Source organism: Anas acuta, chromosome 8 (genome assembly GCF_963932015.1).
Source record: "Anas acuta chromosome 8, bAnaAcu1.1, whole genome shotgun sequence".
Classification (NCBI taxonomy): Eukaryota; Metazoa; Chordata; class Aves; order Anseriformes; family Anatidae; genus Anas; species Anas acuta.
The window spans coordinates 22,927,115-22,952,144 of NC_088986.1; the positions used below are offsets into that span (position 1 = coordinate 22,927,115).

At 44.2% G+C, this 25,030-nt stretch overlaps 2 long non-coding RNA genes across 9 annotated transcripts in view; one reads left to right on the plus strand and one right to left on the minus strand.

Annotated features, from left to right (window-relative positions):
• LOC137860267 (uncharacterized) overlaps positions 1-25,030 on the plus strand; it is a 132,975-nt gene that overhangs the window by 18,459 nt on the left and 89,486 nt on the right. The window lies entirely within an intron of this gene.
• On the minus strand, positions 1,623-8,571 carry LOC137860476 (uncharacterized). 3 transcript variants are annotated; one of them, XR_011098934.1, is made up of 3 exons: positions 8,187-8,571; positions 3,990-4,156; positions 1,623-3,692 (listed from the first exon to the last, which is right to left on the minus strand). It is a non-coding gene; the product is annotated as an uncharacterized lncRNA (long non-coding RNA). The 3 variants fall into 3 exon arrangements; XR_011098933.1 differs by having other exon boundaries at positions 3,974-4,156; XR_011098932.1 differs by having other exon boundaries at positions 3,917-4,156.

Genomic DNA, 25,030 nt, shown 5'->3' on the forward strand with positions numbered 1-25,030 from the left:
TTTTGCTTGTATATTTTTAAGATTGCAGCTCAAAGAACTTGTCTTACAGTATTAGTTGGTGTCTAGCAGGCTGTCCCTTAGCAGTCCCAGTATTTCTTGTGATGGTCACTTTTCCTTTGTTTCCTGCTTCCAGGAAGTGCTATGAACTCCCTGGTAGCAGTTTGTTCTCATACTGTTGCTTTCTGCTGAGTTAATTTTCCATAGGTGCCTTTCCAGCCCCATGTGATTCTCCTCAAGCACTCCCTAGAAACAGTACGGTGTTCAGATCAAAGAGCCAGGGGGTCCTGATGAGGCAGGACTGATGTCCACAACTCTTTCTTTGTTGGGGGCAGTTTGGGCTGCAAATGGAGCTCCCGGAGTGGATTTTCTTGGCTCGCTTCCTCCCACACTGATGTATCACCAGGTGAGAAGTGAAGGGAAAGCTGCTGGAGCAGGCTGGGAGCAGTTTATCCTTGTCCTTGTTTTTTAATGGACATGAAAAGCAGTGGGTGTCTAGACCCGGCTTCTCTTTGTGGTAAAGCGGTGCTGTTGTTTGAAGAACCTGGAAACTACTGTTCTGAACATCACTGGAAGGAAACGAGCTGGTTTTGTGCTTTAGCAGCAGGGGATATTTCTTGCCTGGAGCCCTGCAGGCATGTTGGGGTTCAGTGGTGGATAGGTCACACAGAAATATCTTATAAGCAAAAATCCCCCCCTGGAGAAGTTAAACTTCATGGGTTTTATTCTTCTCTCAGTTGCACCCTCCTTTCTGTAATGTAGCTTCGTTTAGTTCCTTGGAGTTGTTCTAACCCACCTCAATGTGAGTAAAACCAGGAGGAGCTCTTGTATTTTCAGATGCAGCTTTGTGCATGTAGCAACTGCCAAATATCAGGCTTACACCTAAAGCCACTGATTTTAAAAGAACCACTGGAAAGTTTAGGATTTCACTTTGACTCATGCTAGTTTTCTTTTTATGGGAACATCATGAAGACTCCCCTTTCTTGATTCAGTTTTGACCCAACCAGAGCTGGGATAGCCCCTTTGGTGGAGCAGTGTGCATGAATTTCATAGGAACTTAAACAGATGCCAAGGAGAGATAGTTAACTCAATAGCATGTCTTTGTGTTTTTTGTTTTTTGTTTTTTTTTCACCTCAGGAGAACCTCTATAAGCTAAAATTAACATTAGACCTTGAGTTTTCACCTTCCAGGTACTGAAATGACCCAGACACCTTGCTTATAATATTAAGAATGAAATTCTAGTAAGAATTCATATGTTAATGTTTGTCTGAAAACAGAGTACAGGGAAGTCTTTGGGGTCAGAAAAAAAAGTTGATATTTATACAGTAAAGTCTAAACAGGTCAGATTTCCTTTAGCAAAAGAATATGCATTGCTCGGGGTTTCACTCGTGTAGTAAAGCAGAGGGTATTTTTATTGCTGCCAGTCAAACAGCAACAAGTTACAGATAAATTGGCAATACAACATGATAAACTTATCATGGTATGAAACCATGGGCTCTGCTCAAACAGTACCACTAACAATTCCTTGTGACTTGATGTGGTCTAGTTATTAGAGTTAAAAGAATTGAAATAGGTACGACTTTATATTAAACCCAGAAACATTGAAACTTAGACTTTATCAGAAGGTAATTAAACAGTCATCTTTATTTACAGTAAGCCTTATTTTTCTCTCCTGCCAAGGGAAAAGACTATTTGGAGTATCGGCACTTGCTTATGTAAGCAGAGGGTAGATGGGTATCTTATCTGGAAATAGTAACTGCCAACTTCAGCTGGGTAATTCTGGTTAAGGAGGAGGTCTGGGCCAGCAATGTTGAGGGCTTTTGACCCATGAGGCTGCAAGTAACTGCAGAGCCACATGGGGTTGCCACCAAAACATCTCATGGTTCTCTGAGCTTGAGCTGGCACTGGAAGTCATTTTAACCCGTGTTCTGTGCTGAGAAATGAAGCTGTGAGCCCAGATGCCTCTTCGTGTCTGCTTCCATGAGAAGAGCAACTCTTTCACCTGCCCCAGCGTCGTGCTTTGTGTGTGAGAGCTGGCCCTTGCTACCTGGGCTTGGCTGAGCTCTGCAGGGCTGCTCACCTTCAGCATTGTATAAAGAGGCTGCAATGCTAAGAGGAAAGAAACCTGGCTGCAAGCTCAGCAAATCCAACACAAATCAAACACCCTCTCCATGCCTTGTCTCCATGGCATCTGAGCAGTGCCACTCCTGAGAAGAGGGGGCTTGTGCCTGAGGAAAGACACCTGTGCTGCCAAGGCCTGCCCCGAGGAGTACTGACACAGGATGTCTCTTTCTGAGATTGTTCTGTGGCCACCCACAGTTACCTGTCTTGCTGCTGAGGTGTCCTTACAGGACAGTTTCCACCAGACCAAACTCATAGTTAAGAAATCCAAAAACAATGCCTTAGCATGCAGCCTGGTCTCGTGTCCAAACCCAATGTGGATAACGGATATATTTGTTTTGAATCAGTCATTCCGGAGTCTGCAATGGTACTTGTTCTCCCACAAGAGCTGTGGGTGTTTTTAATGTATTCCATTTCTCTTGAGCTTTGGCTGTGGGAATAACTGCTGTCGGGGCCAGCTCATCCAGCTCTTTGTGGTCTCATTCATCACATCTTTGGCACCTCTTCTTCCAGTGTATTGCAGAGCTTCCTGAGTGGTGGTGCTGGAGCTTTTGTAACAGGATCCCTTCTCCCTTGAGCAGTGGAGGAGGAGGAGATCTTCTGGTGCCAACGTGAAATGATTCTGGAGATGTGTCTGGCCTGTTGGCCTAAGCTTGCAACTGGTGAGACGTGCAGACTTCCGCTCAGTGACAGTGGAAAAGCAGCACAGGAAAAATAGCCTATGGCAGCTGTGCAAAGGAAAAAAGCTCTAGTCTCCCCTCATGGATGTGATGTCCTTTCTTTGACTTCTTGCCCATTAAGTACATGACTTTCAATCCCTGCCAGTTCATTTTTGTAGTGTATTAATTATTGGTTAATGAAGCCATCACCCGGTAGGAAACCTTGGCTCAGATTTCCCAGGCTGTGGCTTATCTTGTGGGCAAGACTTCCTTTCTGAAAGTTGTCCCTGACAGATGTATTACTTACTCGTGCCACCTCCTGAGGGATGTGAGACCTGGCAGCTCAGCTGCCAGGCAGCTTGCAGAGTCTAGCTGCTTTCCCAATTTACCAGTGTGTTGTGGTTTTTTTTTTTTTTTTTTTTGTCATTATCTTTTATCTACACAGTTGTATCTCTATTAAGTGATATGCATTAAATTATCTGGAAATAGTGGGAGGCTACTTGATTTCTTTGTAGCCATAGACCCATGGCCCTCTCCATGGGTGCTGGTGCAGCTCCAGTGAGAGCTGAGGCTCTGGCTCACCCCTCCTCATCCTCTCAAGCTGAGGGATATCCCAGCTGCCTGCCAGATCTGTGCTCCCATGTGGCAGAGCTGTACTGCCTCCCACTGCTGCTCTGCCTCTGGCTTGTCCTGCACACTGCTGACCAGAGAAAGGTGCTAAAGTGGTGGTGTTTTGGCACCGCTTGCAGGGTTTCCAGCGCTCTGTGTAGGTGTGTGCTCTGTGATGGGCTCTTCCCCGCTCCCCGTGTGATTAGGGAAAATGCATGGTGTCTGTCCATGGTGTTGTGATTCAGGATATAAAGGCCTTTGTCTCTTGAAGTCGTCATGTGAGAACAAATCTTCAGACAACAACCCCTATAATAATTAAGAAAAACAATAAAAATCACAAACTAATCTCTAAATCTAATTTAATCTTCTGGGGATTAATTGGCCTCCTTTCTTTTTCTCCCACTTCCAGAGAGTGTTCCTTGGAAACACTCCAACTCTGTGTAATTCAATCCCTTTTACTCATTAATTCATTAAGAATTTGTCTAAGGAGACGTTAAAGGTTTACAATAGATAGTTTTAACAGTTTTGACCTTAAAAGTCTTTGTTAATGCAGTCTGTCAGGTATCAGGGTTATCTGATACTTTTACCCAGGTATGAGTCCACCTTTTCTCAGCCATTCTTATTGTCATCTCAGTAGTCAGGAGCACTTGGAACAGTCCATCCCACTAAGTTTCAATTCTCTCCATGTTCACATCTGATCCCAATCTCCTGCTCGGAACTGATGGATCAGGACTTCCAAGGGTGTGGTTTGAGCTAATGATCCTATGGTCCTGAGAGATGACAGAGAGAATGACAGCCTGAGTATATAGTTCTTAAGAAAAGCATCTTTTGACGCATATTGAGGTAATTCATTCCCTTTGTCCATGTACAGCAATCCAAATAATATTTTGTATGGGGTAACTCCCACATCTTTTATTGGTGCAGTTTAAATCTGGAGAAGTACCAAAGATAAGCATTTCGTTTAGGGAAGCTGAGTTTCCAGAACTTAGTCAATTGCTGCTTACTGTCTGATGCTCTCCACACTTCCAGAAGAGGAAGGATGCTGAGGAGTGTGACATTTCCACTTAATTCCTAGAGTCCATATTAGCCCTTGCAATATTTCTGACATAAAGTGATTTCTTTGATCAGAGTCAATATTTTCAACAATTCCATACCTGGGAGTTTTTTGTTTTGGAATTACTTTAGTTACTATGTTCACAGTAAGAGATACTGAATGGAAAGCTTCCACCCACCCTGACAAATGATCTACAAGACTAATAAGTATTTAAATCTACCTACTCGAAGGAGTTCTGTAAAATCTACCTGTACGTTTTGGAAGTGTTGAATTCCTGGTTCTCGCCCCCTTTGGGCTGACTGCAGATAATTTTCCTATTTACCTTTTGTACTATTACACAACTGCTCCTTACTTGTTCAGCTAGAGTGTATATATTCCTACCCATGCATATGTCCATAGCACTGCGTCATACATTGCTTGAATTCCTCAATGACCCTCTTGATGTAAAACAGTTAACATTTGCCTCATTAATACTTTATTCAGCATTTCTCTCCCTGATGGGAGTATCTGTTTTCTTTGGACTTGGTGACTCATAATTCCTTAAAAAACTATTTCTCTTAAAACTTTTTAGTTCTTTTTAGTTTTGGGTAGGGGTAGCTCAACGATTCCTTGAATCCTCTCTGAATTTATTCTTCATCCCCCCTCAGACACTAGATGCCTTAAATATTTGACTTTTTCTATGAATTTTGTTTTCCAATACTTCCAAGCCATGTTTTCCCAGGAAGTCGAATAGCTTGTTAGTGTCTTCCTTCACAACTGCTTTCTACTGTTCTGACAATAAAAAATCATCCACATATAGTAACAGTAACACCTCCTTTGGAGGTTGGAATTACTCCAAAATTTGTTCTAGAACTTGCCCAAATAAATTGGTGGCCCTGTAAACTCCTGAGATAAAATTGTTCATCTGTGTTGCTGCTTCTGCCCCATTTCAGGGTCTTTCCACTCAAAGGCAAATATATCTTTGCTCTCAGGGTCTGAGAGCACCCATTAATAATACCGTTATTCCAGCCTAACAATTTATTATTTGAATGCCCAATTTCATTATCAAATCCTTTCCCTACAAGTTATTGCATGCACCCAAGGCAGGGACTAATTGCCCAGTGATTGTACTGTCCCTAGTCGCAGCTTGGTGTCCCCAAAAAGTGATACTGTTATCCCAGTCCCTTCTACTCCCATCACATTTAGGGTTTAATTAGTTAATTAAAGCCTTAATACTTTACAGGCCAGTAATGACCTGGCTGCCTCAGTGTATTGGATTCACATGGCAAGGTTCTGGTAGTGGGGCGGGGGCTGCAGTGGTAGCCCCTATGAGAAGAATCCCGCAGCTGCCCCATGTTAGTTAAGGGACAGTTTCAGCCAGCTCCAAAGGGGCCCATCCCTGCCCAGAGCCAAGCCAAGCCATGAGCAATGCAGTTTAAATCTTAATGAGCACATCCAAGAAAAGATTTAAAAACAAAAAGATTTAAAAGATTTAAAAAGATTTTAAAAGATTTAAAAACAAACAAAAAAAAAAGTAAACAAAAAAGAAAACAACAACAACAACCTGCTGCACAACATCAGCTGGGAGAATGAGGAATGAGAAACCTCCCTGCAGACACCAAGGTCAGTGCAGAGATGTTCCAGGTGTCAGAGCCGAAGCCCCCCTGTGGCACACAGAGAGGCCCCTGGTGGGAAAGGCAGACCCCCGCAGCCCATGGTTTGCTGCAGCAGAGCAGATCTCCATGCTGCAGCCCATTTAGGAACAGCCCAGGAAGGTCAGCACCCCACGAGAGGGACCCCACACCCCACACAGCTCCCAAAGAGCCTGTTTTTTGCTGCCTGTGGAGGAACCCACACAGGAGCCGCCCAGGAAGGTCAGTACCCCCACAACAGAGACAACAGAGCGGTGGGGAGAGTGAGCCTGAAGGAGTGGTGGAAACGAAGCACCACGGACTGACTGCAGCCCCCACTCCTGCCCCAACCCTGTGCTGCTCAGAACAGGGAAGAGGTGGAAGAGAGTGGATGAGGGAAGGTGCCCCCAGCTTGTTTTTTGTTTGTTTCTCACTGCTCCAGCCCATCAATAGGTAATAAAATTTATTAATCTTCCTATGCTAAGTCTGTTTTGCCTGTAATGATAACTGTAGAGTGATCCCCATTGAGGTGCACTTGAGGAGCCCTTAAGGTACACTTTTTCATTTATCAGGGAACCAGCTTTCTGAGAAGCCCTGACTCCCCTATTCTGAATTTATAACAGCGATCTGTCCTCCTTCTTCCGCTCCATATATTCCTATGTGAAGTGGCCAGCCTGGCCACACTTGAAACATCTTCTCAAAGCCTGTCCCTGCTAGGATTGAGGCTGCAACACAGGTAGCTTTCCTTGTCTGCTATTCCTCTGTCTCTCTTCCTCTCCTTTCCATCCTGGGCCCTCTGCCTCACTACCCAGTACGCTGTGAATACCATTTGTTTTGCTCTCTACTTTTCCTTCCCATCTTCCCTCCTGGCGTGCACCTTCATACTACCTGCACTGTTCATTCCATCCTCTCAACGTCTGCAACTTTAATTACAAAATTAACTTTAAAGAGCCTGTGGGCTATTGGGTCCTCAGGATTCATTCCCGAGTACTTTCTACTTCTGACCCTGAGTCTTTCACAGGATTTCCGTGTTGTGGGTTGTTGTTTATTGCAGTTAGATAAGTGGATGCTTCTGCTCTATTGGAATTACTCTCAGTCCGGGGGTGGGTGTTAGTTCTTTCCCATTTTTGCATAGCTGCCTGGAAAATCATTTCCCTCCTAAACATTCTCCTCCAGTGAATAACATACTCAGGATTGACACTTCCCCCCAGGAATACAAATTAGGCCTTAGAAACGGATTTGACTGTTCTGCTAGGCCCTCAATTAAAGGCTTGCATTTCTGTCTTAAAACTCCTAACCTCTCTGCTGGTAAGGGGGGAGTGGCAGCAGCTCTGTGTCAGCCTTGCGCGGCCATGTGGCCCCACTGGGACCCCCCTGCCTCTGCTCCCGCTGCTCCACACTCCCCAGTGTGACTTCTCCTGGGACAGCATCAATGGCATTCCCTGTCTCCCCTCCTGGAGCGGCTGCCGCTGCCTCCAGGGCAATATTAGGATTGTAGGGAGCATAACTTGATTCCTCCTCTGAAAGCAGAACTTTATTGTTTACATATAAATTTCAAGCCTGGATTTTCATCAGACCTGTATTTTAGCCAAAATACTGAAGTTCCTTTTATTAGCTTTTTAAGCCAGACAATTACACAATGTCAAGCCATTTTATAATTTATTTTTTAATATTTTTCCCTAATTTTTGGGTTGTTTTTCCAAATGTTTATCATTCTCTCCAAAGGGCTACCTTTAGGCACAATCCTGGGGTCTCCAACCCCACTGCTGACTCTTGGAACCCTTAATCCCCAGCTCTTTCTGATGTGCTGCTGTGGACTTTACCACCCACAGGGTACCACACGTCTCTACCTAGGATTAGGACAGAGGTGGGTTGTACTGCCGAGCACCTCACTTCACTGTGCTTGGGGTACCTTACACTGAAGGGCCCAAACTCCTGAGACTCTCTTTCACTCATCTCTCTTTTGCTTTGTCCCTCTCCAGCTGAGGGGACTTGATTTGTTCCCTCACAGGACTACAGAACCTTGTGGTCAGGACTCCACACTCGCTTCATGCTATAAGTGCATCTCGTTCACACTCCACACAAGAGTCTCCCCAAACTCAACCCGAGGCAAGATAATGCTGAAGTTTCCCTTACCTCAGTCCGTGCATGGCTTCCCAGTCTGAGTTATTGGCAGTAATCCCTGTGCCTGTTACTGATCTGGGCTGGACTATATGTGGGCTGTGTCTGCGTATGTCTGTGCTGGCCTCCCTTCTCCCCAGAGCTTTGCAGAGCCTGTCTTCAGATTAACAGTCTCGGTCCTTTGCCAGCTGTACCGAGATGACCCACCACCCCTGACGGGACCGCTGAAATCAGTTTGTCACCTTCCTGTCTGTGGTGGTGAGAAATCTTCGTCAGGCAACAAGATCCTGGATGAGCCCCCAAATTGTGAGAAAAATCTCAGTTTTCTTCAGACAGAATCTTCTGTGAAGCTATTTTATTTGGAATTGCAATGGCGGGCATCCTGTCAATTAGAGTGCATTTTAGTAAACAAATCATAATCTTTTATTCCCTTTTACCCGACCCCTGATCACCACCCCTTTTTCCTCATAGGCTGAGTACTACATGTTCACAAGCTACTCGATGCTCCTCTGTACCATATATGTACAATTTTTCTTTTTTTTCAACCCTTTTATTTCTCCTTTCTTATGTTTTGAGAGCTTGTGATCTTTGTTTTACTGTTCTCACACTGCTCATCCTGTTTTTCTCAAGTTTCTACCTTATTTTGGAACAGTGAGGCCTTCTACTGTCCACTTATCTACTTAGCATTTCCCCTTATTACGACTACACAACTACCTTGGAATACAGAAAACTGGTTCTCTACTGCAAAAACACAACTGTGTTTCTCACGGTCAGAAGTCAGTCTCCAGTCACTAGTGGCGTCCCCCAGGGCTCGGTGCTGGGGCCGGTCCTCTTTAACATCTTCATCAATGATCTGGATGACGGCATTGAGTGCACCCTCAGTAAGTTTGCAGATGACACCAAGCTAGGTGCGTGTGTCGATCTGCTCGAGGGTAGGAAGGCTCTGCAGGAGGATCTGGATAGGCTGCACCGATGGGCTGAGGTCAACTGTATGAAGTTCAACAAGGCCAAGTGCCGGGTCCTGCACCTGGGGCGCAATAACCCCAAGCAGAACTACAGGCTGGGAGAGGAATGGTTGGAGAGCTGCCAGGCAGAGAAGGACCTGGGAGTGATGGTGGACAGTCGGCTGAATATGAGCCAGCAGTGTGCTCAGGTGGCCAAGAAGGCCAACGGCATCCTGGCTTGTATCAGAAACAGTGTGGCCAGCAGGGCTAGGGAGGTGATCGTCCCCCTGTACTCGGCTCTGGTGAGGCCGCACCTCGAGTACTGTGTTCAGTTTTGGGCCCCTCGCTACAAGAAGGACATCGAGGTGCTTGAGCGGGTCCAAAGAAGAGCGACAAAGCTGGTGAGGGGCCTGGAGAGCAAGTCCTATGAGGAGCGGCTGAAGGAGCTGGGCTTGTTCAGCCTAGAGAAGAGGAGGCTCAGGGGTGACCTTATTGCTCTGTATAAGTACATTAAAGGAGGCTGTAGCGAGGTGGGGGTTGGCCTGTTCTCCCATGTGCCTGGTGACAGGACGAGGGGGAATGGGCTAAAGTTACGCCAGGGGAGTTTTAGGTTGGATGTTAGGAAGAATTTCTTTACTGAAAGGGTTGTTAGGCACTGGAACGGGCTGCCCAGGGAGGTGGTGGAGTCACCATCCCTGGAAGTCTTCAAAAGACGTTTAGATGTAGAGCTTAGGGATATGGTTTAGTGGGGACTGTTAGTGTTAGCTTAGAGGTTGGACTCGATGATCTTGAGGTCTCTTCCAACCTAGAAATTCTGTGATTCTGTATAGCCAGAGCAAATATTTCCTGCAGTCATCTCTTCTGTTCTAGCCAGTGGAGATGCTGGAGCTCCTGGTGTGATGGTGCTTGATCTTGCTGCCGTTCTCCAGGGTGATTTGGGGCTTTGTGCAAGTTGGACAGAACAGAGCCCAAAGCAATGGGCTGAAAAGTCATGGTAACCACAAGTGACACACTGATGGTTTTTCCAAAATCAACTCGTAAGGCACCTATAAACCTAGATCAGCTTCTGATTTGATCTATAGCAAGATGTAAATATGCCAAATGACTTTTCAATTTAGACAGTCTTCTCCTTCTGGCTTCTTCCAGTTTACTGCCTTTGTTAAAAGTGCTCGTGTTTTAGCTTCCTTCTGCAACATACTCAGTTTTCTCTATAGGACTTCAATCCTCTTTTTAGTTGGTTTCTCATTGACAGCAAAACCAGCTGCGGTAATTGTATTGCTATTCCTCTGGAATTTCCTCAGTAGTTCCTAAAACAATGCTGGTTGGTGTGTAAGGTTATCTTGGACTGTATTACGCGGAAGAGAGAACATTAATTATGAATGAAATCCAAAGCATTTTCCTACACTACAGCATCAGAAAAGGGAGTGTTGTTTTCTTTAGAACTCAAACTCTTGTATTTGCTTTCATTTGCAATTTCCTAAGAAAGACAAATTGTTTTGTTGTTTTTAATTTGCCAGTATCCTTTAGGCATGTTCTGCTGCTCCAGTGCTGTGCTGCTTATTAGGGCTCTGGCCTTGCTGGCGGTTCTCCAGCCTAAACATACATGAACTCTGCTACTTGTCAAAACTGCTACCCTCTGTTGCTAATGCTGGTTATGGTGAAATATACTCCTGGACTCCAGCATGCCTCCAGACAGCTCTGCATGTTGCCTGTTCTACCTGCTGAGATTTCTTTGTAGTGCCTCATAAGAGAACTCATCTTCTCCCCAAGGCACCTCTGTACAGAATTTTTTCCCATCTTCTGCCCCATATGGGTGAGGAAGCCCTGGGTCTCTCTAGCTGCCACTTTTCATTTGCAGCCCACGCAACACAGAGACCTTGGGAGGATGAGAAGTAGGTCCAGAGTTTCCATGTGAAGAAGCAGACCTCAAAAAGGCTGTGAGCTTTGTCTGATCCCTAGCACCAGCACGAGGGATGTGCACCGTTGTGTCCTCCATCCCCTCCTTCCCAACAGCTGGCAGTCCTTGACTACAAATCGGCTGCAAATCCCTTGAAGCACACAAGTGAGCTTGTCAGTCATGTGGTGATAGTTATGTAGTCAGTACTTCTTAGTGCGGCTTGACTGTGAGCAGGAAGTATCACAAGGGAGCCAGGAATAGTAGGTGTTTTTCCAGAAGCGGGGATCCCCAGAAGCACTGGAGCCAATATTGGATGCTCTCAGCTGGTGCCCTAAGATAAGCTGGAGGACGTGTTCACTGCTCAGCTGCTCCCTGTCTTTTTGTGGGTCTTTGTTAACAGGAGAGGTTCACAAACACTAGTAGAGATGTGACTGGAAAAGTACAGGATATCAGGGTGCTAAGAAGATCTGCCTGGGACAGGGTTAGACTTTGCTCCTCCTAGAGACATTGTCACGAGTCAGGTATCTGTACCATTGTCATTTTTGGTGGTAGAAGTCTCTCCTTCCAGATGTGGCTCAAGAAGCAGTGTACCTGGTGTCAGACCACTGGCAAAAGAGGAATTGTGTATTTAGGAATAGATTAAATTAAAAAAATAGCCCCAAGACTGACAGTCCTCATCTCTGCAAGTCAGCAAACTTTGCTGAGATTCCTTCTATTTTACTTTTTTATGTTACTCCAGAGGATTCCATGTTTTACCTCTGTCAGAAACAGGATATTGGACTAGATAGAGTAGCTGCCCTGGAAGAAGAACACTATGTAAAAGTTGAGAGCAATGTGTTGGAGAGTGACATTATGTGAACAGCTTTGAAGAATAGTCTTGGCTTACTGGGAGATGTCTGACCACCATGACCTGCTGCCTCCTTTCCTCTGGAGAACCTTGGTACAGTGACCCAGGAAATGCTAGCAAAGGTTACACAAGCTTTGCCTACAAAGGTGAATAAAAAATCAAGACAGACTAATGTCTCCAAGGAAATTTGAAAAAGAGGTGGTCTCCCCAGTCCTTGCCCTCCTTCCATGCATCGAGCTTGGAGCATGAGCACTGGGATCCAGAAACAGAGGATCTCAGAGAGGAACTGAGTAGAGCTGAGCATGTGTTCAGACTAAGGAGATCTCTTTTAGCAAGGTAATGGCAGCTGCTGCCTGTTAATAGGGATTGCCTGTTAATCAGCCTACAGCTGTTCTAATGTTTTAGGTTTTGTAGAGTGCTTTCAGCATTAGTTTGAGAGGATTCCTTACAGTGCTCATTTGTTTTCTGTTCCTTGTCTTTGTGCTTGGATTACACAAGCTATATGTGGGCAGAGTGAGAGGAAGAAGAAGGAAGGAAAAGGAAGCCTCACAAAGTTTTTGTGGTTTTACCCACAAGACAAGGCAGATTTCCCCTATTTGCATGTTGTCCTGCTCTCTATGGGATAATAAGTGGTCTCTCAGGGAACAATGGTGCGTATTCCTTGGTTCTCTGAACCTGTGCTGTGAACTTATCAGCTCTTGGGAAGTAGGATTGGTGTGCCTGTTATCTTTTATGGCTTAAGGAGGATGTGGTCATCTTGCTGTAGGATGTTTCTAGGAAAAGGTGCAAGACTTACCAGAAATGCACGATCAAATTGGTAATCTAACTGCCTCATTTATATAGAGTTAATATGTTAAGATCTAACTCATGGAGGTTGAGAAGTTCTTAACCCAATGAATCCTAATTTATTTTCCTGTTAGGATCACCCTAAACAATAGTTTCTTGCTAAAACTAAGAAGATACGTGGAAGGATGACCTGTACATGTACCCTAATCCTGCTAATTCTTCTGAAGTACTCAGTGCTCCTTACTGCTAGAGGCACACTTCTCGCCTCAACTACCCTTTACTGTCTGATCTTGCGTAGCTCTTCTTACACACATCCATGGTGATGAACAGTGTATAGCTGTTTGCAAATACTTTTTCTCCCCTTTCTATTAGGAGACTGCAATGCAGAAAGATGAACACTCTGCCTGTCATGATGGCCAAGAAAACAAAGTAGATCCCCCCTGTAATAGCACAAGTGTGCAGGGAGCTGTACTCCTATTACTTGGACTACTTGGGTCAAAGTGAAATCAGGATGATGAGGTTTTATGCCAGACAGCCACGCACAAATTACAGGATCTCTGGCTGTCTCACAGAGCTGGATGGAGCAGCGCAGGGAGTCAAGGAAGCTTAACATGAGATGCAAAGTTATATGCCAGGCTGAAATCTGTACTTTGCAAGGGCTAGGAAGCACAGTTGTGCTCTTAGATTTTAGCCAAATAATGTTTGCCATCTCTGATGTGGATGGAGGGTGGTGTGTAGCTTTATCTGCTCTCTGGAGTATCGTCTAACTCACACCAGCAATTTGTGTTTGTAATACGTGTAATATGAATTTGCATTAGCAATATGGAGCCCGGAGTAGGCTTTGGTTTTTTGCATCTTTTCTGTTCAGCTTATTGCCCAGCATTTCTACCTAATCAGGGACATCTACAGCTGTCAAGTTGCAGATGAAAAAAGCTGGCAGTGATAGTTGCTGTTGAAGTACACACAGCTGTGCTAACTTGCTCTACAGAGGATCTGATCTTTTATTAGTGGAATTCTGATGATTTGACCTTGTGCTCGTGTTGAGTCTTCCCATGCACTTGCAGTGCAGAAAGTATCTGACTTAAATTCTTCTGTAGTGGTTGTTTGCTTCTTCCCAGCCCTCCCACCCACTGTAGAATGCTACCTTCTTGAGGCTGTGGGAATGAATTAAGGAATTCCACTGGGAGCTGGGAAATCTTTTCTCTACCCACCACTGAACTGAAGGACTTGGGGCATGCCACTTGGACACCATCGTGTTTGTCTGCTTTATGTGGATATGAGTACTTTATGGAAGCAGTTAGTTACTGCCACAAGGTCACAGAAGGCATTGACAAATATGGTTCCTTGGAAGGAGATGTGTCAAAATATCATTCTGTATCCGTATAGGGTGTTGAACATTAAACCAGAACTATACAGCCACCTTATAATTCCAAGTGGCACGTTGCTGTGGTGCTGCTTGCTTTCTGCTGACTCTGACCTCTTTATTTCAGTGTTTCCTTCCTTTCTTAATGTTCCTACCTTATATATTTCTGGCTTCTTAATAAATTTAGGGTTTGAAAGGAAACATTTTTTTGGCATTTCTGGTTTGACGTCCTTCCACTGCTAAGGTGTGATGCCTGTTGGTACTTGCAGTGTGTTATTCCACTACTCAAATTGCTGGTGAAATATTCCAGGACAGTCTATGTAAGCAGAGCTTGAACAGTAGGTGCAATTTTTTTTTTATATATATTTTTTTTGAATTTTAGAGAAATTTGTGTTACAGAAAGGTGCAGTCCTTTTGCAGTGCAAGTCAGATGGCTCAACTTGCATAAGGGAAACATAGTGAGATCTCTTAGGTGTAGACCACTTGTTGTTTGCCTCATCCAAGGTAGGTCAGTTCTTGCTTTTGCTAAGAATATCTGAGGATCTTGTGGGAAACCTCATTCCCAGATGGCCCTGGTGGTGTCTTCTGCTTGTTGGAGAATGCAGCCTTTCACTAAATAAGGCAGGTATGATTCATGCTATAAAAATAGAAGGTATTGGAGAGGCTACACAAAAATCTACTCCCCTCCCACGGAGAATATGAATGTTTAAATATGCTATTTTTATCTTGCTCTTGGAATAAACAATCCCAGTACTATTTGTGAAAGCAGAATGTCAACAGAATTACTTGAAAATTACCTAGTTACTTCTCTTTGCAGATAAGGAAAATGTCAGCATGTTGTAACATCCCAGCTGGAGCCTTCTCTCTTTATTTGCTTTAGCATGCTGTAATAGATGGGGTGTATGGGGATTGATATCTGGGAGCCATGCAGTCCCAGTGATGTCACCTGCTGGTGCCACCGGAGAGGAGGCTGTGGTGAGGTCAGGGAGAATTTGTCTGGTACAAAGCCCTGCTCATAGAGGTGAGCAAGGCACTTAGATGGCAGCTCTGGTGTTTCACCAAAGCCTTTCAAGTTGATGCAGCTGTGTAGTAAACTGACCTAAAGTAAAAGTACTTCAAGAAACTGGTGTGTCTCTACCTTGGAGAACATAACCAGGAATATAGCATTTCCATTTTCTAGAAAGAAGAATTCTGAAGCCAAAACTTTTTTATTTTTTTATCCCTAGTGGAAATGAGGCATTTTACACACATGTCCCAGGAGAAATGTTCCCCAAGGGAACATTTCCTAAGGCTCAGCCTGCATTACCTAGAGGAGGTGGAAGAGAGAACCTGAGAAGGGGGTAACTTGCGCAGAGTAACATTGCCCATTTGCTTGGGTCCTGGCAAAATGCATCAGGTGGATAAAGGCCTCTGAATGAGCTGCCCTCTACTTCATCTGCATAGTCCACACTGACTGTGGTTAACAGGTAGGAGGGAAACAAAACCTTTTCCTGCCTCCAGGTGGAAGGAGGAACCTGCTGCTTGGGAAGTCTTCGAGCATGAACGGGTGGATTGGTGCTGTCTGTCTGGAGGTGCACTGACAGCAGCTCATGACTGAAGCTATTTTTGGAAGGTTGCATTGGGATGATTAGAGACTTTTCTAGGAAGGAAAGCCATCTGAGCAGGAGCATGGTGCATGTACTGGCACTAGGGGAGATACTGATATGTTGAAGTAACTGCCTGTATTTCCAGGGATTCATAAGAAAGTCATCAGGATCATAGAGTGAGGGTGGCTGTGAGGCATTTATTCCTTGCTTAATCTATTCCTGAACAGGGAGTCAGAGTCTTCACAAAAAAGAAAAAGCATGGACTGAACAACATCATGGTGGTAATAGGAAGGAAATCACAATTTAGGATGGTAACTGCATGTCCTCTTTAGGGAAGCACTGACATCCCCAGGCAATGTCAGATGTTCTGTCCCACTGCCCATATACCTGATGTGACCGTTTGTCTGGTTGCTGTATGGGAGAGGCAGAGATGGGGATGGAAGGAAACCCCCCTCTCCCTGTGGTGTGACCCGGCATTATTTCCAGGGTTGTGTGAAATGCGAACGTTGTCAGCCCCTGCTGAGTAATATGCAGAGTGCCACTCGAGTTTCTAGAGCCCGTAGTCAAGGACCACAGCAGGGACCACACTACACGTATTTGTCTGAGCTCACCACAGGACTGGGAAACTGGAATTTCCCCTTGCGCATTTTGCTAAGGGGGTGAGAGAGCCCCACCAGGGCTCAAGCAAGGCAGCCAGCCCACCTCGCTCTACCACGTTTGTGAAGAGATGCGACACATCCTGACAGGAAACAGAGAAGTTGCCGAATGCTCTCTGAACTTGGTGCCGGCATCTTTCCTTCCCAAGTCATCCTGCCTACCAGTGTTCCCTGGGCACTGATGAAAGTGGGCAGGGGTTCTGGGCACAGGGACAGCAGAATTTTCCTTGGAGGAAAAGCTCTAAGAGTGCTAATAAGAAGTCTTCCATTCTGTTTTTTAAATAGTGTAGATCACTTCTGTGGACATTGTGGATGATGCAGTGCTTCCCTCAAAGGAAGTTGTAGGCAATCTTAAGGAACTCAGATCAGCCTCCCTAATGTACTTGCCACTGGTTCTTCGCTGGAGCACAGTTTGCGCTGGGTACAGCCAAGGAACCTTGCTCAATTAATTACTGTCTCCTGGCAACCTGTGTTGGTTCTCAGCTCCATTTTCTAACTTCACCTATAATTTTGGTCACATCCAAATACATACATCAAAAACCAGCTATGGCTGCAAAAGGCTTTTTTGTCAGGCTGCCTAGTCACACAGGCAAATGCTCCATATAGAAGGGCAGTGTACAAAATACATTCCATGAGGAGAAGAATCTACTTTGACATTTAGACACATTTCATCCTTGTTTCCATCCATGAGTCATGGTCCTTTTCTATTCAAAGCAAGCAGAAAAAGCTTCAAAAAACTATCCAAAAGGTTCATGGAACTTCAGGGGAAGTAAGTAGGAATGTCCTGTTGATCCATGAATGAAGCTTCTCTTATTCCATATGCTTTAAGCAAAGAATTTAAAGATTGCTTTGAAAATCAGACCATTGCTAGGAGCAGAGGAGCTGTTTTTGGCTCTGCTGAGATCAGCCCACTCACAGCCTCCAGAGGCCAAGTTCAGAAGCCCTGACATCCACAACAGACAAACAGATTCCTCTGGTTCAGGCCTACTTAGCATTTTTTTTGGAGTCAGAAATGATGATCATTGTGGTCACACCTCGTACCATCAATTGTGAACAATACTGGTTATTGTAACAGCCCAAGCTAAATATGTTGTGGGAATTACTGCAGAGCTATGTTGCAGCTGGGTTTGATAGGGAGCATCAAAGAATTCTGGCAATGGCATCTTCTAAGTGTGTGAGCAAACATCATATGATCATTTTTTAATGCTAACGTTACTGGGGTGAGCAAGCCTTTGATTCAGCTCTGCTCCTTAATATTTTGGATGGAATGAGAAATATTGGCCATGGAATGAAGTCTTTGTCTCCATCTGGAAAAGCTGCTAACTCATATGTGCTTCTCTGGAAGCTGTGGGAGTTTTATTTGCCGTAGCTACTTGTGTGCCTCTAATAATAGCATTGCAATCAATAATAAGCAAATGAGAAACTTTGTACTGAGTGAATTTAGGATAATTTATTCCCCATACAGCAGATAAATACAGTAAGAGAAATGAGCAGCTTCTGTGTTATTTTCCAATGTGAGCAAAAGCTTCTTGTAAACTCTGTGCTGTTCTCCCAACTCTTTGGACTTGTGCGAGCTGTGACAGCCAGTAAAACTCTGGTCTGCTGGTACTATTATATACAGCATGTGTTTGTGCACACAAAAGCAAACAAAAAACCATTATTCCTTTCTGGTCTGCCCATCAAAAACATTGCAAGTAACTGAGAGCTGGCTAGCCCCGTCAGGTGTTGGGTTAGGATGTGTCATGTCTTCTTTAGGGATACGGCCTCCCATATTGCTTCTTAACCATTTTTCATTTCGTATCCCGTAGCTAAATAGTGCAATGCAGTGTTCTGACACTTTTTTTTTTTTATTGTTCTTTATATTCCAGTACACTTTTTACTCACTTTTGATATAGTTTCTTCTATGATTCATTACTGGAAATTGGTTTCTCACACCTTTTAGTTAGGGCATGGACTGCCAGTACATAGCTGAAGTACCAGCTCTCAGGAGGAGAATTCATCCTGTAGTGAGCACTGAGAGGCTGCAATCATGCATTTCCATTGGAGGGAAAGCCAGGTGAAAGTGTTGATGTGCAACATGTATCAGGCAGCCTCAGATATTACTGTTCTTTTATGGCTTTGTGCTGTTCTGAGGCATGTTTTGGACATAAAATTATAGGTGGGGGAAAAAAATTGCAAATATTTGGAATGCATTTGTTTAGCAAAGCTCCAAAGGATGTGGTCTCAGTGGATTGAGCTATTTGTAATTTTCTCAGCCTTTCCCAAATGTGATTTTTTAACATGTTAAAAAAAAAAAAATAAAAAAAAATCCTATGTTCTTTTTTTAAAAAAAAAAAAGCTTCAAGATCAAAAGATATAACTTTTTTTTAAGAGATTAAACAAGTTCTGCCTGGAATTAAAAGACATCATGTTTTATCAGAGAGCAGTTACATGGAAATAGAAGCCAACTCATTTCTATTTTAAGACTTTAAACCCAAACATAATGTCTTTCTGGAAGAAAAGTATCGGTTAAACTACAAAGCTAGAGCTTAATGGAGAAATTAACCTTCCTGTGTTACAAAAAATAAATTGAGATGATATCCTTTCAGGTCTTAGAATTCAGTCATCTGACAGTAAATTAAACAAAACCCAAAAACAAACAACCAAATCTTATAATGCAATTTATGCAACCAGTATTTTCGAGTCTTCAGGGCTTGGTAGAATCATATACAGTAATCTGTGAATTCCCACTGACTGAATGTTTTAGCTTCTCATCCTTTTGTGTACATTTCAGATGCTACTCATTTAGCATGGTATCAGAGCTGTTATTACTTGTTTGGATTCCTCACCATAATGCCTTTAAGCTCTGTGGTTTGAGTTTGGCAAGGGCCGCACTGATGGGCCCTGTTGTGCATGGGAGCTACAGTCATTCTGAAAACTGAGCACTTTCTCCTCTCCAAAGCAAGGAGCCAATTCTTTGTGTCTCCTTTGAAGCTCAGTATGGAATAACTCTTCTCTAATTTGCCTTGAGTTGACTGTACATTGTCTTGTGCTTTGGTGAGCTGCTTTGTGCCACTTTCAAGGTAAGGCCACAGAAAGCAGGGTGCTCTGTACTTAGCAGGTTTCCTTCTGATTTAGCAATCAGTGTCTGGGAGATAAGGCAGGGCAATTTGAAGTCTCGGTGTTCCATGAAAGAAAAATCTCCTTGTTGTGTGGCATGTGGGTAGCCTGCCAAACCTGCCATGGGCAGATAAATGTTGGGGACTGATCTGGCTGAGTGCTCGGTACTTACACTTCAGAATCGCCTGCCTTTGCCGCGGCATTTGTTGTTCCTTGGAGCAGCACAGGGATTTCCTAGGAAAGAACTGCCACAATCAATATACCAATCAATAACAGAGCTATTAACAGACCCAGTTCTGCAACTTTCAGCAGTGCCAGTAGTCACTACTGTAGTTCTACAATAGTTTCAGTAGTCTTTCACACGGCCATAAGAGTGAGATAATTTGAAAGTTGGCTTGGAATGAGATGATCTGGGAGGTCCCTTCCAACCCAAACCATTCTATAAGTTATATCGCTCCATCAGGCACTTCTCTCTCCTTTGGGGGGTCACATCAAATCTTTGTCTTTTTTATTTTTTTTTTATTTTAGTTTATTGGCTTGTAACGGTGGGGAATTGCACACACAGTGTGCCAAATTGTAAGAGCTGGTTGCTGTGGCTGAGCTGGCCCATGGGACACAACAGCTGCAAACAGCAGGGACTCTCCCTTGCCATGAGGCTAACTCGGTTGCTTTGATCCTGACTTTGATCTGAGTGAGGGAAGAGCTTTCCTTGTCCAAGCTGGCCAACCCTAGCACATCAAAAGAGGTAGTTGGATACCTTTTGTATTAGACATCTTCAGACTTTTTCCTGTAGTGATTTCTTGAGTAAACAGGATGAGTGAGGATGAGATGGGGATAGACAGAGGATATCCCCATCATTGTCACCTTTGCCTTGGTGGTTTTAAGGGACTCCAGAAGGTTCATGTCATTTTGGGGCTTGTATTTGCAATTTTGCTTGGCAAGACTGAATTACCTCAGCAAACTTGAGCGACTGCAATTTATTTTTTGCATATTGCTTTAACATCCTGACCACATCTATGTGCCTCCCTACTCATGCCTTGGGCTAGTGTTTCTTTCAGTTTTAGCAGTGGTTAATTTGACACAGAATTTGCCACTGCCATCTACCATCTACTGAGGTAGATGGCAACAAATAAGGTTTTTAATCTGCCTGTTACCTAGACTTATGTTGGCTGGGGTACTACATGGGGGAGGAGAGGAAGGAAGTTGGGTGGGAGGGAGCAGGAACAGGAGGAGTGGAGAAAGAGTGGGGAAAAATGTGTACTAGTACCATTTGACCTTTGTAGTGCTAATTTTCCTTTTAATTTAATAGTTCATTTACCGAACTTCCTTTCTTCTTTGTGGCTGCGTAAAATCCCCGTTCTGTGTCCCCAGTGGTAACACACACCCTTCAGCTGCATCTGTGATGCCAAGAGGTACTTAGTTCCTTTGACAAGAGGGATTTCTCCTGCTGTGATGTGGGATATGGTGATTCAGCAAGGAAATGGGCGCAATTGCTTGGGCTCTGCAGTATTTCAATTCTTGACAGTATAAAGAATATCTTAGTTTTAAGCAGCCTGTTGAGCTAGCTGCATCACCTGATCGTGTCAGCAGTGATGAAGCAAGACTTAGAAAGTGATGGAGAAAGGGAGATGTTTTACTCTTTCCCCCCTTCACCCTTCCTTGTAGTATAAGGGGGCGTAATACCCACTGTCACCCACCCGTTTATTCACAGACATGCATGTACATTCCCTCCTCTGATCTGCAGGGACATGTGTGGCCTGTGTATTATAGAAGAATATCAAGTGAAATGCACCAGCTGTGGATGATGACATGCTGCCTGTCATTCTGGTGGTCTTAGATAAACCCAATTTCATTTGACTTGGATTCATTACCATTTCCCCTGTAGTTTTGCCAGTGGGTCTGGTCCAAGTCACTTCTTCATTTCAGTTTTTGGAGAGCTGAAAGCCATTTATTCCCCTGGAGGTAGGTTGTGGGAGTTTATTAATACCCTTATAATGCACTTCAGAATGCTGGCTGGACAACGCAAAGGCAGTGAAAAACATTTTGGCAGTCATTTCACTGTGAGAGCAGAGGAGGCAATTGAACAGATCTGTATACGTATCCAAGCGTTGGACTGAACCAAGCATGTGCTCTTGTCTGCTCCAGGTTACTGTCTTCACCATGGGCCAGCACAACTTGCCTGAGAGAAAAATGAAGGCTTAGGGAAACTGTTGAATTCTTCTGCAACGAGATTGCTTTTTGTTGTTCTTGGCCCAAAGTTGCTATGTATTTTGGAGCAGGAGAAGTGAGGTTTCTTCACAGTTCCATTTTTTAAATCCATGATATAGCACTCTCAATACAGATCCTCATTCCACAGTAAACCTTATTTCATATTTTTAAACCTGCCAACACCTTTTCCTCCATAGTGCCAGTGGCACTGCTTGCCCACAGGGAACTGGGCAGTGGGTGAACAGGAGCTGTGGACTGACAAGGAGTACTGGGGGACCCTGACCCGCCTTGTAAACCTGCCTTTATGTGCCACTATTTAGCTAGAAATCTTCCTCCTTTGCAGAGGATTCTTTGTGCTTTTTTTACAGGTGTTCATCATGTCTTACCTGAATTTATTAGATGGTAGTCAATAAAGCAAAGAAACCAACAAACATGCTGGCAGATAGATCTGTATGCTTGGATTTCCACCCCCCTCTTTGTACAGCTCAAGACCCTGCTTCTCTGGCACCTCATGTGAGGTATTGCCACCCACATCCATGCAAAATGGATTGTTACTAACTTCTTTGGGGTGCTGTCCAGTTTGGGTTCCTGTAATGGGACCTGGATCAGAATTGTCTGGTTGTTTGGTGACAGTACTCTCATGTAATTTTTCCTATCGTCTTTTCATGGGTAAAAATCCAAAATACTCATCAGCCCATCTTGCCAGTTAGAATAAAAATTTCAGGGACACAAGATTTGCTTAGGCGGGCTGTGAAGTCAGTGCAGGTGCAGACTGAGAGGGCTTTCTCCTTTTTATTCCTGACTGCTGTGAGTTGCTCTATGACCCAAAGCCTCACTTTCCTGCCCTGGAAAGGCAGAAGAAACAACTTTGGATTGGGGAACTGTTGTTTGATGTCTGTAAGGCATGTTGGGAAGGGTGACCTGGGGAGCTGATGTCTGAAATGGAGGCAATGCAAGGTTTCTTGTTTGCAAGGTAATGTTTTAACTAACACATTCAACAACTCGCTATGGACTTCATACTGAAATGACCTGTGCAGTTACAGGGAATTTCCCTGGGACTTGCCATAGACTTGCTGGTACAGTCCTGTCTGCTGTGGATGCCCATCTCCAGTGTGTAATAACAAACTTCCCCAGATTGCACTGATGATACAGCAGCAGCTTTTAGGCAGTTCACCTTCAAGCACCTCGAAGTGAGTAAGGAAAACACCCAAAAAGAAAGTGATAGCTGCTGCAGTACTGGTGCTTGGGGACAACCTTCTGTCGACATTTTTGCAAAGCATGAATCAGGAAATTTGACCTTCCTCCCCTGCACAGGCTTCTCATGGTATATACTGCTGTGTGGCCTCTGCTTCCTGTGACCCAGATAAGACTGCAGTGTGCTTGTTTAACATTTACTATGCTCTTCAGCTGTACTAATAGTAAGAAAAAAAAAAAGTGTAAAAGCACTGCAGGTTATCCCTAATCATCTCAGTACTTGGGATTCCCTGAACTGGGGAATACCACGCTTGCATTGGAGAGGAGGTGGCAGATGAAAAGTACCAGAATAGCAGGGAGTCTGCTAAACATAGAGATGGAAGGGAAAAATCAGGGAGAGTCTGCTAAATGCTGGAAGCTAGAGCAGAGGGAGGCAGGCAGGGCTTAGCTGGAATGTGACACAGAAGAGTTTCTTCCATTTGCTTTTTTTTGAGGGTGAAGCCACTTCACCTTATTTTATCATACTTTAGCCCATTTTAACTGCACTCAGTTGGATTGTGCTCTATAATTTCTATTGTAGTATCTCCCCATAAGTAATTATAGGGTTCCTTGTTGATATCCATATCTTTATTTCTACTGAGAGCTGAGTAGTAGGCCCTGTCTTCACCAAAGATTTTACCATCATTCTTTGCTTTCCTCCACTTGTAACACGGATGTTTTTCAAAATCAGCTGTGGCCAAACCCTTAGTTATTTAAAACAGGGCTGGATACAGTATGAATCTAGAGACTGTGGGGAATAGTGCTTAACCTAGCCTGCCAACCTGGGGTCCAGATTTTGAATATTCATTAAACCTGAGGGTCCTAGGATCCTGCCTTGCCTGTGGAGTGCTCCATTGGTCTTTCTTACCCGATTTCTAAACTCTTCAAATTCTGGATGTGGCAGTTACCAAGAAAAGCATGATGGGGGACCAGCAAGGAGTCACTCACATCTCAGAATAGTGCAAACCAGCGCAAGCTGTAGAGTCCTATGCACTCTGTTCCACCTTAGGCAACTGCGGTTAGGAGAGGCTCCAAACCTTCATTAAAGAATTTTCACTGCTAAGCAAAGAAACTTAATATCTTCTCTGTAGTTGTTATCGTGAAAAGGGATGAAGAGGACATGGGGATTTTCTCCTCTTAATGCATTTCCTGGTGTTCAGATGGGATGAATTGGTAGCAAATAGGAAGAGTTGTTCCTGTGGGGAAGTTGTAGTGCGGGGAACACTCGGTAAAACTCTCAGGTTGTGTTAAGTAGAACATGAGTAAAATATGATCATTTGGGGGCACTTCTTATTGCATTGGGTCTGCACTTAGCTGCATATGTGCTCATTTTGAATTTAATTAGCATTTAGAGCTGCCTTACTCATAGTTGGTTTTCCTGGGGTCTGTGCAATTTCCTAATCTTTAGGATACTGGTAGAGTAAAGGCTTCTTAGATCTACCTGATGATGGGTGTGCTTGAAATGGAGCTCACTTCCAGGCAGTGCTGAAGGGTGGACCTTTAGAAAATCTGCTTCGTTGGAGCGTTTCCAGCAGAGAAGTGAAAACTGAAATATTCATACACTTCAGTGATCTTGTAAATGTTGCTTTTGTAGTACCCAGGCTTAATTCCAAGCAAAATCTCACAGAAAGGGATAAATCCATAGGGGTGAGAAGCAGGCTGGTGCGTGTACCCTGTTAGATGGTTCATTTTGAGGGTGGTTGTATAACTGCTACATGGTAAAGCTGCATAGACTACTGGCTGGTGAGACACTATCCAGGTTGATAGAAACTGGTTTATAACCAGTCCCTCCCTCCCGAATAACACCACTCCATTTTTATTCCATCACCTACAAGGTGGTAACTTTTATCTCGGATGAACCTGATGGCTATCATGTGGCCACATGACTCTAAAGCAGACCATCGTCGTGGCTTCAGGTTTTGGGCAATGTTTCATGGTTGCTGGTGCTGCCAAGCTTTCCCACTTGGGCTGTTTTTACTTCTGGTAGGTGCCTGGGATGAGGTGGGAGATGGCTGTTCTGTGGCAGGTGATAAATGGCTGATCTTCATTCCTCTTCCTTGGAAGTGAGGGAATGCTTTGAACAGACTACTTTAAGAGACACCTTGCCACCTCTCTCATGATGAGAGACTAATTACATGCTGTCATGTGGTTAGTATGGTTTAGGAGAGGGAGTTCTCCCATTCTTGTCACAGCTCCTCCTGCTTTCTGGTTCTCAGGAAAAAAATAAAATAAAAATCCCC